Here is a 15282-nt window from a genome sequence, read left to right as displayed (position 1 = left end):
GATCGGCGCAATATTTTTGTTAATATTTTTTTAAGTATTTATGTTTACTTATTTTTTTTGGGGATTTTTGTATGGATCGATTAACGTTAACGTTGTCCATGCAGAAAACAGCACTCAGACTCTATGCCGCCCATTGCACTGCTTTCGTGGTTCTTTCCCATTCCGACAATTTCTGCAGAGGACGCTTGTTGGCATACGCCATCGATGGAACTTTGGCGCTATAGCACAGTGCCCTATGATGGCGCCGGTGCGAGCCCGTACTACAGATTTGCTTAGCGTCAATAATTCTTCGGTGCGAGTGTTATTGAGTCGCGGCCATAAGGGCCTTGAGGTTTCGCAGTCCTCACGAATGATGTAATTAGTATTTCCGGCTAGTTCGTTCCCTTCCATGTTGTTATGTCCAGGAATCCAGCAGAGAGATGTTTATATGTGACTCAGTGAAGCCAGTAATGCACGACATTTCCGAACTACTTTCGACTTGGAACCCAATGTTTCCAATGCCACCTGACTGTCAACGAATATAGTAACGTTTCCCAAAATAAACTTAATAAGTATTCCGTATGAGAAAAGTCGCGTTGTCTATGCAAAGAATCTCCGCCTGCAATACAATGCAGTTATAAGGCAGGCGATATGATTGCCTTGTCTGAAGTTCTTTGGCTTATAGACCCGGGCCGGCTCCTTTTTCCATTTTTGAGCCATCGGTGTCGATGGAAATAGCATCATTTCTGACAGTAGGCCGCCTTCCCAATCTTCTGTAGTTGGAAAATGTATAGATGTCTTAAGACTTACATCCCAGAATGACATCAGATTATACATCCAAGTCCAATTTTATTAGACCCAGTAGGAAACAATGTCCATTGCCGGTTAAATCAGCTCATTCTCCTACCCTTCCACCTGAGTTTCTTTTAATCGCGACCCTGTGCATACAGCTGCCTTGTCCATTATGTGAATCCAAATACTCTTCCTTATTAATAATTCAATAAGTTTTTCAAATGGGTTAAGGTCCTTTGGGGAGGATTAGCTTCCCTACTTTTGAAATAAATATCAATCAGACCTTCCTCCACGTGAGCCATACTATCTTGCTAGTAGGAGTTAGGGTTATGCCGCAATGGACACTCTTGTAGAGCATTCGGTTCAGAAGAAACCCTACCGCTGACCAAGATTATACCATAAAATGCCTCTGAGCTTACGTGTATTTTAAACGGGAAACCTTTGCACGCCTTGGTCGAGCACTTAATATTAATATTAAGGGCTAAAATTTTCAGAGAATTTTTAAGCAAGCAACGGATTTTTAAGCAAAAAATAAAACCGACTTCAATTCTCAAATAAAAATTTAAGTGTACCGGATCTAAAAGAATTTAGTATGGGTACCACCAATCCTTAAAAAAAGTATTATAGAAGTCGATGGTCGAAAGTTATGCGGTAACATACATACAAAAATAAAAAAATATTCCGACGAATTGATAACGTCCCCCTTTTTTTGAAGTCGGTTAAAAATACAGACAAGGTGAAGGTGAGGATTAAGATAAAGACCAAGAGAAAGATGAAGAAAGAAATGAGTACAGCGATGAAGTTTAAGATTGAAGATTAAGCTGAAGATTAAGATGCCGAAAAGGAGTATGATGAAGGAAGTGACTCCAACTCACCTTACCTCAACTCAGCTCACCTTATCTCACCTCAACTCACCTCGCTCATCTCAACTCAACTTATTTTCTCTTTTAAGTTTCACTTATTCCGCGCATAGGTACTACACACTCTCAGTTTTTTTTTAATTAATTGGATTTAGGGCCCTTTTCTCAAATAGATTTTAAAATTTATCTGCCCTTCAAATAGAAATTAACAAAAAAAAATATGTTTGAGGGGCAGAGATAAATTTTAAAATCTACATTTACTCAATTGACTTAAAAGCAGCCCTGGTACCAATTATAAGCAGAGACCGAACAAAACAATTATTGATGAAACCTTTGAAGGAAAAATTCACTATGAAGGAAATGTTCTACGACGAAGTGATACATACCAATCGGATTCTTTTTTCACTGAGACTCAAATTTGAAAAAAAAAAAATTTATTTGCAATTTTTATAAAATAGTAAAAGAAAAAATTATTTTATTTTATTTTTAAAAATCATCAATAAAAATCAGTCAACGACTTTTATTTTTTAAATCATTTGTATAAAAGCCATTAACATTTTTCGCAGTTATGAACGTGTTGTGAAACAAACGTTTACTATGACTTATACAAATGACTTTTATAAGTCGGATTCAAAAAATAAAGGTCAGTGATTCAATTTTATTTGTTACTTTTTATAAATAAAAGTCTTCTATAACTGTTATCTCAGACATACAATTTAAAAACCAAAAATAACTGTTATTTGCAGATTATTTAGGTAAAAATCAAAAATAATTGCTGTTTTCAATTTATAAAATAAAAGTCAGAAATAACGGTTATTTTAGGAGTAATTAAACAAAAGTCAAAAATTAATTGTTAAAAAGCATTTTTTTTTAATAAAAGTAGTAACTTTTACAAATATTTTTCGATTGAATACCAAAGCCGATTTTTTTGTTACTTTTTGTTCTAGTTGCCTTTTGTTTTTCTATCGTATGGCAGCAGCACATAGTGTGTGAATGTACATATGTATACATAACTAGTTATATACATAAGCGCATACATACATACGTACTGTGATTACACGTTATTTTTGTTATAATCTTTTCGTTTTTCTTTTTGTTTTGGTTTCTGCATTTTCGCATCGTACTGCCAGTCTTTTGACTTTGTAACGCCACGGCATTCCCCAGTTGCCAGTTAGCGAAGCTCTTTGCTCTCATTTTTGCTGACGTTGTTGTTGTTGTTGTTGTTGTTGTTGTGGTTGCTGCTGCAACAAGTTATGCTCGTAATTAAAATATTGCACTTGTTTTTCCGATCCTCAATCATCGCCACAAGCGCACAGTGCATAGCACGGAATGGTAAATGGCAAATGGAAAACAGCAAATAGCGCCCAATCGTGGCGACATTGTCAGCGTGTTGCAACAAAGTTGAAAAAATGCTGACAGCAAAAGCCGTTGGTGCAACCAACTAAATACAAAAAAAAAAAAAAATAAAACAAAAAATAGCAACAACACAGTAGTAGTGATGCTGTTAAGGTGTTGTTGCTTTTATTGTTATTGTGGTAAAAATCGAAAACTTGTTCATCGGAATTTTCTAATAAACGACAGACAGACGACTAGCGATCTAGTCATCTACGTATGTACGTACGATCGAGAGTGTTGAGGTGGTGCGCGCGGAGCAAAAAGTATTTGGCATTTTGCACGAGTACCTTGCGTTATACTGCGTCTTTGGTGCTAAGGTAGGCAGTTAGTTAGAGGTGGTTGTGAGGAGGCGCGGTGCAGCGTGGCGGTAATAGCCCAAGCAGCCCAAGCGGCCAATGCGCGTGGCACATTCCACGGCACGCAATAATTTTAATAAGCACCTGGTTGTTGTTCTTGTTGGCATTGTTGCTGTTGCTTTGGCGGCGCTGTTGCTATGCCGTTGCCCATGCAAAACTTGTAGTCACATAATTCTTAGTTAAATTTTAGTGTTTTTTTGTTTTTTTTTTGTAACACGCGGCAATGGAAAATTTTCCACACAAAATCAGGCTGCAAATGTTGTTCAAGGCCGTAGGAGATGACACGAGGAAAATACGAAAATACGCAGAAGACCGCATAGAGAATAGAGAATGGATGAAATAATGAAGATGTGAGGAGATAAAAACTGCATTCCTATTGGCATACATTGACAGACATAGTTTTTTTAATTTGACAATTGGGAGCATCCAGCTGTGGGAAGAGGGAAAGCATATTGTTATAACAACCGCTTCACAACTTGTATGTATTTTGAAGTCAAACTCGTCCCTCTTTCTGACTCCATAAACAAAGAGATCTGCTTTGCCAGAAAGTTTCAAGTGAAAATCCCAGATCGCGAAGATTGATGGAGGAGAGAGTAGGTTTAGGTTTCCATGAACCCGACACTAAGCTCGCAAATCCCCATGAGCAGATGACCAATCTTAACCTGCGCCAAACTGAACCTTGAAAATGGCGCCTTTTTAGTTACCTTTTCAGATAGCCAAGCCGCTAGCCGTGGTCTCTCAAACGAGACTCCAAAACATGTTAAAGACTGCTCTAAATTCCGGCAGCAAAAAAACAGAAACTCTATGCTGGGTGTCGGGCCACTGTGGAATCGAAGGCTGGCGTGTTAGCGTGAGAACGATCCTTATAGCTCAACCAGGCACCGACGTAAAACCGTAGTCCGTGTCAGCTGACACGACCTACATATTCTTTGTAACTGACCCGCCTTGGCTAGACAAAGACTAATTTATTTCAAAACTCCATTGACTAAACCTTTAGAAATACGGAATTCGACTACCAAAACCCTTTCGGTTTTCATTGGGGAAGCCGAGGGTTTTTTGGGCAAACTGGGTTAGGGATTCTCTTTAGTTTTACAAAAAACCTTTCAAGTCGCAGTGTCTCTTGTTCTGACATACCTGCGCTTTTATCTATGTACATATCTATATTTATAAGGGAGAAAATAAAGAATAAATACTTGAAAACCTGAAATCTAACTGCTGATGTAAGAAATCTTTAATATGCCACTTGATTTCACCAGCTCTGTAATTCCGGAAAGTTATATTCGCAGCATCTGGATAAATCATCTCAGAAAAGTCCTCTATTAGTCGATATTCATCCAGACTGAAACTTGACGTTGAGTTGAGCAGCACGTCAAATCCAAAAGCTCTGAACCCAGAATTGGTACTACGGGGCGAATTCATTTACTTTTGGGTACCTATTGGACAGTGCCGTGTCAGAACGTCATAACTCTACTACTAAGACCGAAAGTTGGCACCTAGTCTGCCATAGAAGCTCCATTGATCCTCTTCGGTCGGTTAATAGCAAAATTGTATGTAGCCTGCTTCTGTTGATTTTTCGCCAGCCGACTGAGTCGACTAAGTTCCCCTCTTTCCAGTATCAGTCAGCAGACTGCCTGAAGAGCTTCAATACCCACCCTCTCAAGCGAGACTACCTCAATCGTGTTATGAGTAGATAGACAATAAATCAGTCAACCATATGCTTGTAATGTTGCATTGCTCTGAGATATCAGTCAGTCGGACTTGGAAACAACCCGAGCCGGCTGAGAGCTTCTACTGACATTCGGCTGTAAGAGTATGTAGTTTTTTTTTTTTTAAATGATGCAGCCTAAATTTAAGGTTAACAGAGAGTTCCTGACAGCACCAACTCTACCATCCAACTTCGAGCGATCCGTAGATTTGTTTAGTAGACCTCTGCCCTCCTATGCAGTTTCTTCAAGTTTATTCTCTCCAGAGATATGTGAGTAGTATCGTCGACACGCCGATAGCACGAGGAAGCCCGTGTTCAACTTCAGGTCACGCGGACCAACTAGGTCACAGGCAGCGGGAAGCTCGCGCAGTAGCGGTAAGCTTACTTAGATCGAGTCAAAGTTCTCTGAACGTATGCGTAAAATCTGTTTGACAACCATATACTGGAATATGATACTGGCGAGTTTCTGATAGTTATCGAATATTAAATAGCAGGGATGAGTTGGGGTTTCCTAGGAAATTACGTGCCTGAGCATAGCGCCGATTTGAGTGGTTTGAAGAGTATACAAATCCTTGCCGAAGAGGTAATTACAAAACTCAGAGTTCGCAGAGCGCAGGAGCGGAAAGAATTGACCATTTCTAGGCGGAAATACAGAGTATCAGAAAAGAAGAGACGAAGGGTAAGGTCACGGACCTCGTGCCTGACGGCAGTGAAAAACGTAGAGATTCGCTAAAATGTGACTCACCTATTGCGTTTATATATGTGAGCTTCCCCAGCGAGTAGCTAAGTCGAAATTTCTCATCGGATTCAACGGTAACGCCGACCTTAAGGCCTCTCGCTATAGCTGTAGTGGTGGTTTCACTTAGTCGTCGTGAGCCATATACGCAGACGTACTAGCGTAAACACTTTATAAATGACAGCTATGCACGCATGTGAACTTAAAGGGAGAAGCTTTAAAACCAGTCTGGTCGACTATTGTAATAGAAGAAAAGATATTTGCTATATGTAAGAAGGCAACCAAAGAACGCCAGCGAGGCAGTTATATGAATCTGAAAACAAAGTCGGTTTATTGCGCTCAGCTGGTCGGCTACCGTACTTAATAGTTATAGAAGCAACGATTTGGTTGTTAGGAGAGTAGACAACATATAGATGATGCTATTAAGATGCTAATAATGTGCGTGTATGTGTGTAATATCAGCACAACAAAGGCAGCAGTGATCGGAACGTATTAAACAAAATCGAGTTTAGGTCTTAACGCTATGCTACTAAGCAGATTGTAAGTAGCCGAAAAATTAATTCGGCATGCGCATGCGCAACAACAAGTTTATTTGAATTGATCCATAATAAATGGAATGATATTGAAAAACGGTTACCACAGTACTGTGATGGTTGATGCGCTCAGCAAAAAGCATACGCTAGTAGAATATTTTAAGCTACCCAAGGCAAAAAGCGGTGGCGCAGGTGTATTAATATAAATTTTCAATTTACCAAAGATTCTACAAAAGCGATCACGATGAAGGTGATCGTGATCACAAAGCCGATAGCGCACTAAGAGCGCCGTACACACACACACACACACACAATTAGGACCATACTAAAAAATGTGGTTAAATATTGCGGGTTTATTAATTAAAAATGAATAAACAATGGAGAAGGAGAAGAAGCAAAACAGGGCGAGGAAGAAGGCCAATGAAACAGAATTTGTGACGATAGCGCTAAAAATTAAGAGCGAAGCTTAAGCTGCAGAGCGCGTAGCTCATGTAGAATGCTTATTTTTGTGCTTATGGCGAAAGCGTGCGTGCGCGCTCCCTCGCTCGAAACCACGCTCCCACTCGGCATTTGTTGTTACATATTTATTTTAAAGTGCTCTTATTAAAGAAAGCTGCAATGGTGTTGACGCGCTGATTAGCATTCGCAGACAGACAAGTCACAGCGCAAGGTTTTAATTAGTTGTCGCTTGCATTGACCGCCGTTCGCGACATGAATAGCGCGCGCAAGGAGTGATAAAACTTTTAAGCGCTTTAAGAAAGAAACAAAGAAGAAGAGGGGAGAAACCATTGAAACGATAACAGCGATTGAAAAAATGTTGAGAACAGAAAGAAATTGAAATGAAATAAAAGTTATAATCAAGAACTAAGGCAGTCGTTGTAAGCGCGGCGCGACAAAACGCGGTTGTACACTTAGCGCCTCTACAGCAAAAATAAGTACAGAAATTAAACGAAATCAACTGCGTGTTAACACCAAAAACGTGATATCTTTTCAGCGCTCGTAGTTCGTGATCTCCTCTAATTGTCAACCACCAAAAACTGTTTAACCAATTTAGGTTAAGTGTTGATCTGCATTTGAACTTCGTTGATGCGCTGCGCTGCTGCTTCAGTGTTGTGCAATTCGCCTCGTAACGGTTTTAATCTGCGGTTTGAAGTAAACAAAAAGCAAAAAAAATTGCATATACAAAGGTCTCAAGATCACTACACACACACATGCTCTCCGCATATCGATATCTCAGGCGCGGCGCCTCAAAGCGCGTATCAATTTCGCATACTTTGTGGTTGTGCGTTTCGTATACGCGCTGTCGACCAAGCGAGCGCGCTTACACATACACATGTATGTACATGCGCATACACAAAAAGACACGCATTTGTGAGCGCGACATCTGGCTGTCACTTATCTAGCACTAATACATAGAAAAGCATGCGTTGTTTCAGCTTAGAGTCGCTCGCGCGGTGGCGCGCAGCAATAATACGCTTAGCGTGCATCACAGCAGTGAGCGCGCTCGTTCGCCCGCGCTGTGCTGTCTCCGTTGTTCACACAGCGCGCGCACGATCTTTATTCGATCTTACCGCGTCCAATTCGTAGCGCCGCAAACTAAGCGCCGCTCTATACAGCTGACAGCGCGCTAGCTCACTATCACGCTTATGCGCCTCGCTTAGCTTGTTGATGTGTATATAGCGCCGCCATTCCAGCGAGATTCACAATCCTCTGCGTCAGTTTGAATTTGATCTTAAACGTTTCGTTGCGTTATTTCGCAAAGCAAAAGCGTTAATCGCAGTAAATACTCTAAAAGTTATAATTATCGTGCAAATAAATGTAAATTAAACATAGTTCTTTAAAAATTTTGAAAAAAAAGATTTTTAAGAAAAATTTAAACTTTTTTCTTTTTTAAATTGAAATTTTTTTTTAATGCTTTTGCTTCAATAAATTTTTTTTTAGTGTTTGTGTTGTTTTTCCTACTTTTCAAATTTTTTCTTTTGCTACTTATTTTTGCTTTTGTTTTCTTCGCTTGCATGCGCGCCGCCATTGCGCTCGCATTTGTGCCTTACTATCGATCATTAGTTCGAAGCGTGCTGGGTATTTGCAATTCGCTTTTAATTGATATGTAATCATTCGTCAACGTTGTGCAAAATAAGGAAATACAACATTTTCCATCGCTCATTTTGTTGGCTGTTCTTGTTGTTTTTTTTTTTTTTGTATATATATGTCCGCGGATTTTAACAAAGCAGTGCAAAACAAATCTTACTAAACTTGCTAAAAAAAAAATTAATTGTGAATTTCTTGACAAATTACATAAATGCCTGCATAATTGTGTGGAATGCTGCGCAAAATTTCTGAAATTTTGTTAAGTGAAGTGCCATAAAAAAATTATACTAGGTATCTAATCCTTTTTTAGTTTTCAAGCTTATTTTTCTTCCATAGCGCGGCAATTAAACACATTAATGAAAAAATAATTAAATAAATAAAAATAAAACATAAATAGAAATTTGCGCACGACGACTTTTTGCATCGTAATCAGTAAATGTTTACAAGTACTTACATCAATGCAAATAATATACGACGGGTATTGGTCGCTCATTTCGAAATCGAATTCGAAATAAAAAAACTACTTTTCTTTGTTTTTATGTAAGTGCAACTACCTACTGATAATTGTATATGTATATGTATGAATGCGTGCATATGAGCATTTAAATGTTGCAAGTGTGCCTTAAATTCTACGAAATGATTTGAATGCGTTTATGTGATAATGGATGCAATTTTCATCACATCATTCGTTTGGAAATTGTTGTCGTTGCAGCCGAAGGATTTGTGGATTTTAACTAAATTACAAGAGGTGGGTGATTTATACAATCGCAAAAAAAAAACACTTTTTTTATTTTCTGATCGTATTTTAATATTTATGTTTGAATTTATTAAAGTTAAGCAAAAGCCTGCAAAGTTTTTATTTGGCAACTCCACTAAAAAATATTTTCAGTGAATTTGCGAGTCAACTTTAAAATTTTTCAAGTTTGTTTTAGGAAATCTTTTGGCTTTTGCGAGACGCTGTTGGAATCTCAAGCAGTTTTTTCGGACTATTTACGATATTTTGTAACTTTTCAGTATTTTTTTTTGGAATTTGTGTGGTTACTTTTCGAAATTGTTTCTGAACTTTCCGAACTCTTTCAGGATTTTTTAGATTCTATGGAACTTTCTGGGATTGTATCCGGAGCTCTCTTTTTGTTATTTTTTGAGCTTTTCCAAACCTTTTACTATTTTTTAGAGGCTTTTTGTATATTTTCAATTTGAGATTTTTTGTGTGATTTGCAGGTACTTTCGAAGTTTTTTTTTGCGATTTTTTTCAACTTTTTTAACCTTTTCGAGTTCTTTCGGAAATGGTCTCTCGAGCTCTTATAATTGTTTGCCTTTAATCTGAAACTAATCGCTGCTCTTCTATGCTATTCTATGAAACCATTGCTGGTTTTCTTTTAGAATCTTGTTTCAAGAACGCATTTTTTCGAGCCTAAAGGAATATTTTATGAATATCTGGGAATGATTTTTAGAGAAATTCGCGATTTTTTCAAAACTTTTAGGATTTATTAAGTGATATTGGGAAGTTTTAGAGACTATACCACTTTTTATTTTTAGTTTTTTTTTTTGTAATTTTTTGAGCATTTCCAAAACATTTACTATTTTATTTTAGAGTTTTTTGGTATGTTCTGAATTTTAAATTTTTTGCGTAATTTGCAGATAATTTCAAGATTTTTTGTGATATATTTTTTTAACTTTTCGGAGCTTTTTCGGAAGTGTTCCTTGGCACTCTTATACTTCTTTGGAGTTAATTGGAAACTAATCGCTGCCTTTTTCTATTCAATGAAACCATTGTTGGGGGCTTTTTTTTCAAAATTTTTTGTCAATAAAATATTATTTCGAACCTAAAGGAATGGTTTGTGAATTTGTGGGAATGATTTTTAGACACTTTCGGGATATTTTTCAAATCTTTTAAGATTTATTGTGTGATTTTGGGAGTTTTTGAGATTATTTCACTTTTTTTCCTCTGAAAAATTTTCGGACATATTATTTCCTACTCTCTGGAGTTTATTTGTTGAGCTTGACCTGACCTTTTTCGATTCGTGAGGCCCAAAGTAACAGTCTCTATAAAATCAAAACAAAAAATCTATGCCCAGAAGGAATAACGCCAAACTCAATTAAAAAAAAAATTTTGTAGAAAAAGCCAAGTTTTTTTTTGCTGATTTTTTATTTTAATTTTTTACAGGTTTTTACGTAGGTGGCATGAGAAGACCCCTAGTAAAATTTTCCGAAGAAAAATTGTCTAAAATATATCAATCCTCCAACGACCTTCCAAATTTGCTTTTTGCAGGGTTTCATGAAGTAAGGGTCAAAATGACCCTTTCAAGCGAGAGCTAATGGGTTAAAAAATTCTACGAAAATAGTTCCCATGAAATTTTACTATATATGTTTTAACCTTTAATTTCGCTCAGACATTTATTTTAAAAATTTTTTCCACTTTTTTGAAAACTACTTAGGCCGGGACGAGAAAACTTTAGTAGCCCATAAAACAAAAGTACGAGCTAACTTTTTCTAGCGATTTTTTTAGAAATTTTCGGAATACATTTTAGAGATTTTCGATATGTTCTACTCTTGCGATTTTTCAGTTGTTCTACTTTTTTTTTAGAATTTTTTCGGATATATTCGGGGCTTTTCGAAATTATTCGGTGCCTTTTGGAATGCTTTGAAACACTTAAAGGGTTTTTATTTTATGTTGTTTTGGGGGGTTTTAAGGACTTTAATTTATTTTTCGAAACATATTATTTATAATTTTTAGAAATAATCTTTATATGATAGTTGAGTTTTCGGTTGTTTTGTTTGCAATTATTTGAAATTCTTTCTAAATTTTTCATTAGAATCATTATTAAAGATTTTGAAATTTTTTTCTAGAATTTCCTAGATTTTTGAGAGTTTTGCAAGCTTGGGTATCTATGTATGTGTTGGGGTTTTCTAGACTCTTATAGTTTTTAAAATTTTCGTATTTCTTGTATTTTCAGGAATTTATTGGATTGCATATGAGAGAATTTCAGGATTTTTTTTTTGTGATTTTATGTTGTTTAATATTTTTTTTTTTAGTTTTTTTTTGAGCTTTTTTGTAACTATTTGGTGCTTTTTTTTATTCTTTGAAATTGGTTTGGGGTTTTTATTTAGATTAAGACTAAGACGAAAATGAATTTCTAATACGAAGAAGAATGTAAGGACTAGTCAGAAAACAATTACGGACACGAATTCGAAGACGAAGAGGAAGATTATTCGAAGACTAGTACGAAGATCAATACAAATACGAAGACTTATACGAACATGAATATCAAGGTGAATTCCAAGAGGAATACGAATACGAAGATGAGGTCGGCGTCGAATACGAACAGGAGCACGATTTCGAGTTCGTATACGACGTTGAAGATGAATACTAAGGCAAACACGAAGAAAACTACGAAAAAGTATATTAAGATGAATTCGAATACGAGAACAATGACGAATACGAAGATAGGACGAATTTTGTATTAAGCACTAAAACGAAGACAAATACAAAGGCGAATGCGAACACTAATATGAAGACAAATGCGGATATGAGGAGGATACGACGACAAGTTCGAAGCTGAATACGAAGAAGAATATGACGACAAATACGAAGTGGAATACGAATATTAATATGTATACATTCCGAAAACTAATGCTTATATTAATACATTATATTAATTCTTTGGGTTCCTTCAAAAAGCTAAAAAAGCGGGTAATCGGCACTGCTTATATTCTTTAACTTTTGTTGTATGTGTGATAAATATTAAAGGCAAGTATGGCTCACCCCAATAGAGCAAACGTTCTCGTTCAAGGCTTTGTGATACTAAAGCGGACCGGTTTGAACCTGTTTAACCTAACTTAAACTAAGCCAAATAATGTTGTTTGCTGTTGCAAAGTTCCTCGCACAATAATAGTGTAGTGAACGGCAGCCCAATAACTTAATGACTCACTTTGTTCAAGCTAAATTTGCATAAATTTATTATGACTTTTAAACTTTCCAACACTTGCAGCTCGTTCAATCATTTAATGAGACAAACAATTTTCACCACCAACACCTCTCAACTCAATTATTTCAAAACAATTAAGCGGGTAATTGTCAACGATTTTATGCGCCACCACCATATAGTATTATTAAAGTAATCCCTTACTGTATTCGAATGTAGTTATAGTGAAAAAAATATGGGTGCGACGAAGTTAACCAAGCAAATGAGAGAAAAAAAAACACAAATAAAATTAATCTGCATTGCGGTTGAATATTTATGAGGAACACAGCTTGGAACTGTTTGTTTTACACGATCCCAACAAAGGTTGTATGCCACTAGGTGGTGTCGTGTTTTTTATGACAATAAAATTTCTCGCTTAGGCAACAACAGTACAGTCAGCTAGGCGCTTTGGCATGCGACTATCTCGCTTTCATTAGAACTCTCGCGCGCTTTGCCCGTCTCTCTCTCTCTCTCTCTCTCTGGTCTCCTTTAATTTTTCTAGCCTTCTAGCTATTGCCTTTAATGCCGACTTGACAAAGTAATAAATTTATAAATTTATTTCACTATTAATCTAATTGAATAATTATTTTTTTATTGCTATTCGATTTAGTTGGGCTAACGCCGTGGTTTGCGAAGGGTTTGTGGGGGCTAAATGGCGGGCATTGCATGCTGGAATTCCTAATGACATTTACGAGTGCAAAACGCGCCAATCTATTAAGCCCCAGCTTAGTGTTGGCTTCCAATTGTGGCGATTTAAGACGACTTGACAGCAGGCAAGTCGATAAATCATGGTGGCCCAGCACATTAAACGAGGAATGTCATAAATTGCTTTGGTATTCGCAATATTTACATTGTATAATTAATATTGTAAATATAAATGCAAAGGTACTCCAGCTAGTTGTTTGTTGCATAATAGTTTTTATTTCAATTCAATTTTTATTACTGGCAATAAATAGTACACTGCTTACTCGTTTGACTAGACCAGAAATAATGTATCTGAAACTTTGGTACTTTGTTAAAGCTCATTTAAGGGGCAAATGTTTACTCGATGTGTCGAGGTGATAAATTTTTAACTAATAACTATACGTAATATACTATTAAGAACATATTCGACATATTGGGTTGGGTGCAGTGGATAGTCCTCAAGCGAGTTTCTCGTTTAAGGAACCTTGTCCTGGACGTATTTCTTTTCGCACTAAGACGAAAGCCATCAGGGTTAATGACTGAGTCAAACATCTCGGCCGTTAGTGGGATACTACAATTTGCACTCAACGATAGGAGAATAGGCGGACTCATCGTTCTAGTTAATTCTCAACTAAAGTCAAGCTTGAGTTATCAACCAAAGGCGTTCAGAACTTCTCTCAGTTGCTCTAACAGAAAGAGAAACACAACAACAACCACAGGAAAGAAAAAGTTCTAAAGGGATGGTTTGTAGGTTAACATCTTAAAAGCTCAACTAGTTCTAATCATGAAACGATATCGATTATATAGACATCTTTTGAATTCCATCATTCGATGGCCCATATCTTAAATTATTAAATCTCAAATTATCGAAAAAGAAAAAAATTGTAGACTCTAAACTTTTAATGGAAAAAGAATACCCAATAAATATAGGATCGATTAACTAATAAGTTGATATGAGCACAATGTGGCTGTCAAAAAAAAGGGGTTAAAATATGATTAATTCCAAAGATATTCTTTAGGACGGTTGCCACCTGTCCAAAAAGTGAAAATCAATAAATTCACAAGTTGAACGAAATATTTTAATATGGGCATTAATTGAGGGAGGCTTGCGAAAGTTTGACTTCAAAAATACTTTTAAAGGGGTTGCCACCAGCTCAGGAATTTCAAAACCAACTTAATTAACAAGTTAAATGAAATCCTACTTTATATAAGTTTAGCATATAGATAGCTGGATTTAGATATATCATATTTTTGAAGAGAGTTGCCTCCTGCTTAAAAAGTTAAATGATAATTAAAACGAAATTTTGCAATATCGAGCATCTAGGTGATCTATAAACATTTCTGCATCAAAAAGGAAATTTTGATCATTCGAAATAAAGCTTTCTCAAACCTCTCTCGTTCAATACCCAGATAAAAATATTTCATTCGCTTGTTAATTAAATTGATTTCCACATTTTGAATAGATGGCAACTCTCTTAAAAATTATTTCGAAATAAATCGTTTTAGAATCCCCTTCGTTTGTGTATTTAGTTAAAAAAGATTTTCGGCCGAAAAATAGGATAATATTTATTTATTATTGCATTTAACTTCTCTTGATGATTACTAATTAAAAATAATAATAATTTTTATCACTCCTTCCATTGCAGTGTTAAATTGTGAATACCCCCATTTTGTGGTTGGCTGTGGTCGAAGTGCAGTAGAGCAGCAACAAAAAAAATAAAATAATAATAATAAAAAATATTAATTAAATATACATATTAGTGCATGAATAAATACACAAGTGTGTTTACACCGCAGCAACTAAGTACATACCACACATGAATACATACATACAAACAGATGTATTTCAGTGGTAAATGAATGAGGCAATAAATTTAAAAGTTCAATTGATTTCACATTCAGCAACTGCTGTCACCATTTAGCCACGCTGTCAAGCGGCTGTCACATTGTCAAGTGTCTCGCCGTATAAATGCTCGATCTTGTATACCTATACATATATGTATTTCTGTGTGTAAGTGCGCGCTCGCCAAATGTCAAAGTGCCATTGACGGCGAACATCAGCAGCGTGAATCAGCTATTGTGCGAAGAAAAAAAAACACTCTTTTAATACAAAAATATTTTAATTTTCGAAAATAACAACATAAATTTATTACTAGTTATAACGGCGCTGCGTAGTAAATTTTCCTTCG

At 36.3% G+C, this 15282-nt stretch overlaps 1 protein-coding gene across 1 annotated transcript in view; it reads left to right on the top strand.

Annotated features, from left to right (window-relative positions):
- Positions 1-14804, top strand: part of LOC118740760 (glycerate kinase-like) — a 43883-nt gene extending 29079 nt beyond the window's left edge. Inside the window, exon 3 of the mRNA XM_036472419.1 lies at positions 14740-14804. The gene's annotated coding sequence lies outside the window, so the exon portion shown is untranslated. The remainder of the gene's footprint in view (positions 1-14739) is intronic.
- Positions 14805-15282: the final 478 nt, after the last annotated feature.

This window comes from Rhagoletis pomonella, unplaced genomic scaffold (assembly GCF_013731165.1).
Source record: "Rhagoletis pomonella isolate Grant_MI unplaced genomic scaffold, Rhpom_1.0 Rhpom_scaffold_00006, whole genome shotgun sequence".
NCBI classification, from domain to species: Eukaryota; Metazoa; Arthropoda; class Insecta; order Diptera; family Tephritidae; genus Rhagoletis; species Rhagoletis pomonella.
This window is presented reverse-complemented; position numbering and strand designations above follow the sequence as displayed.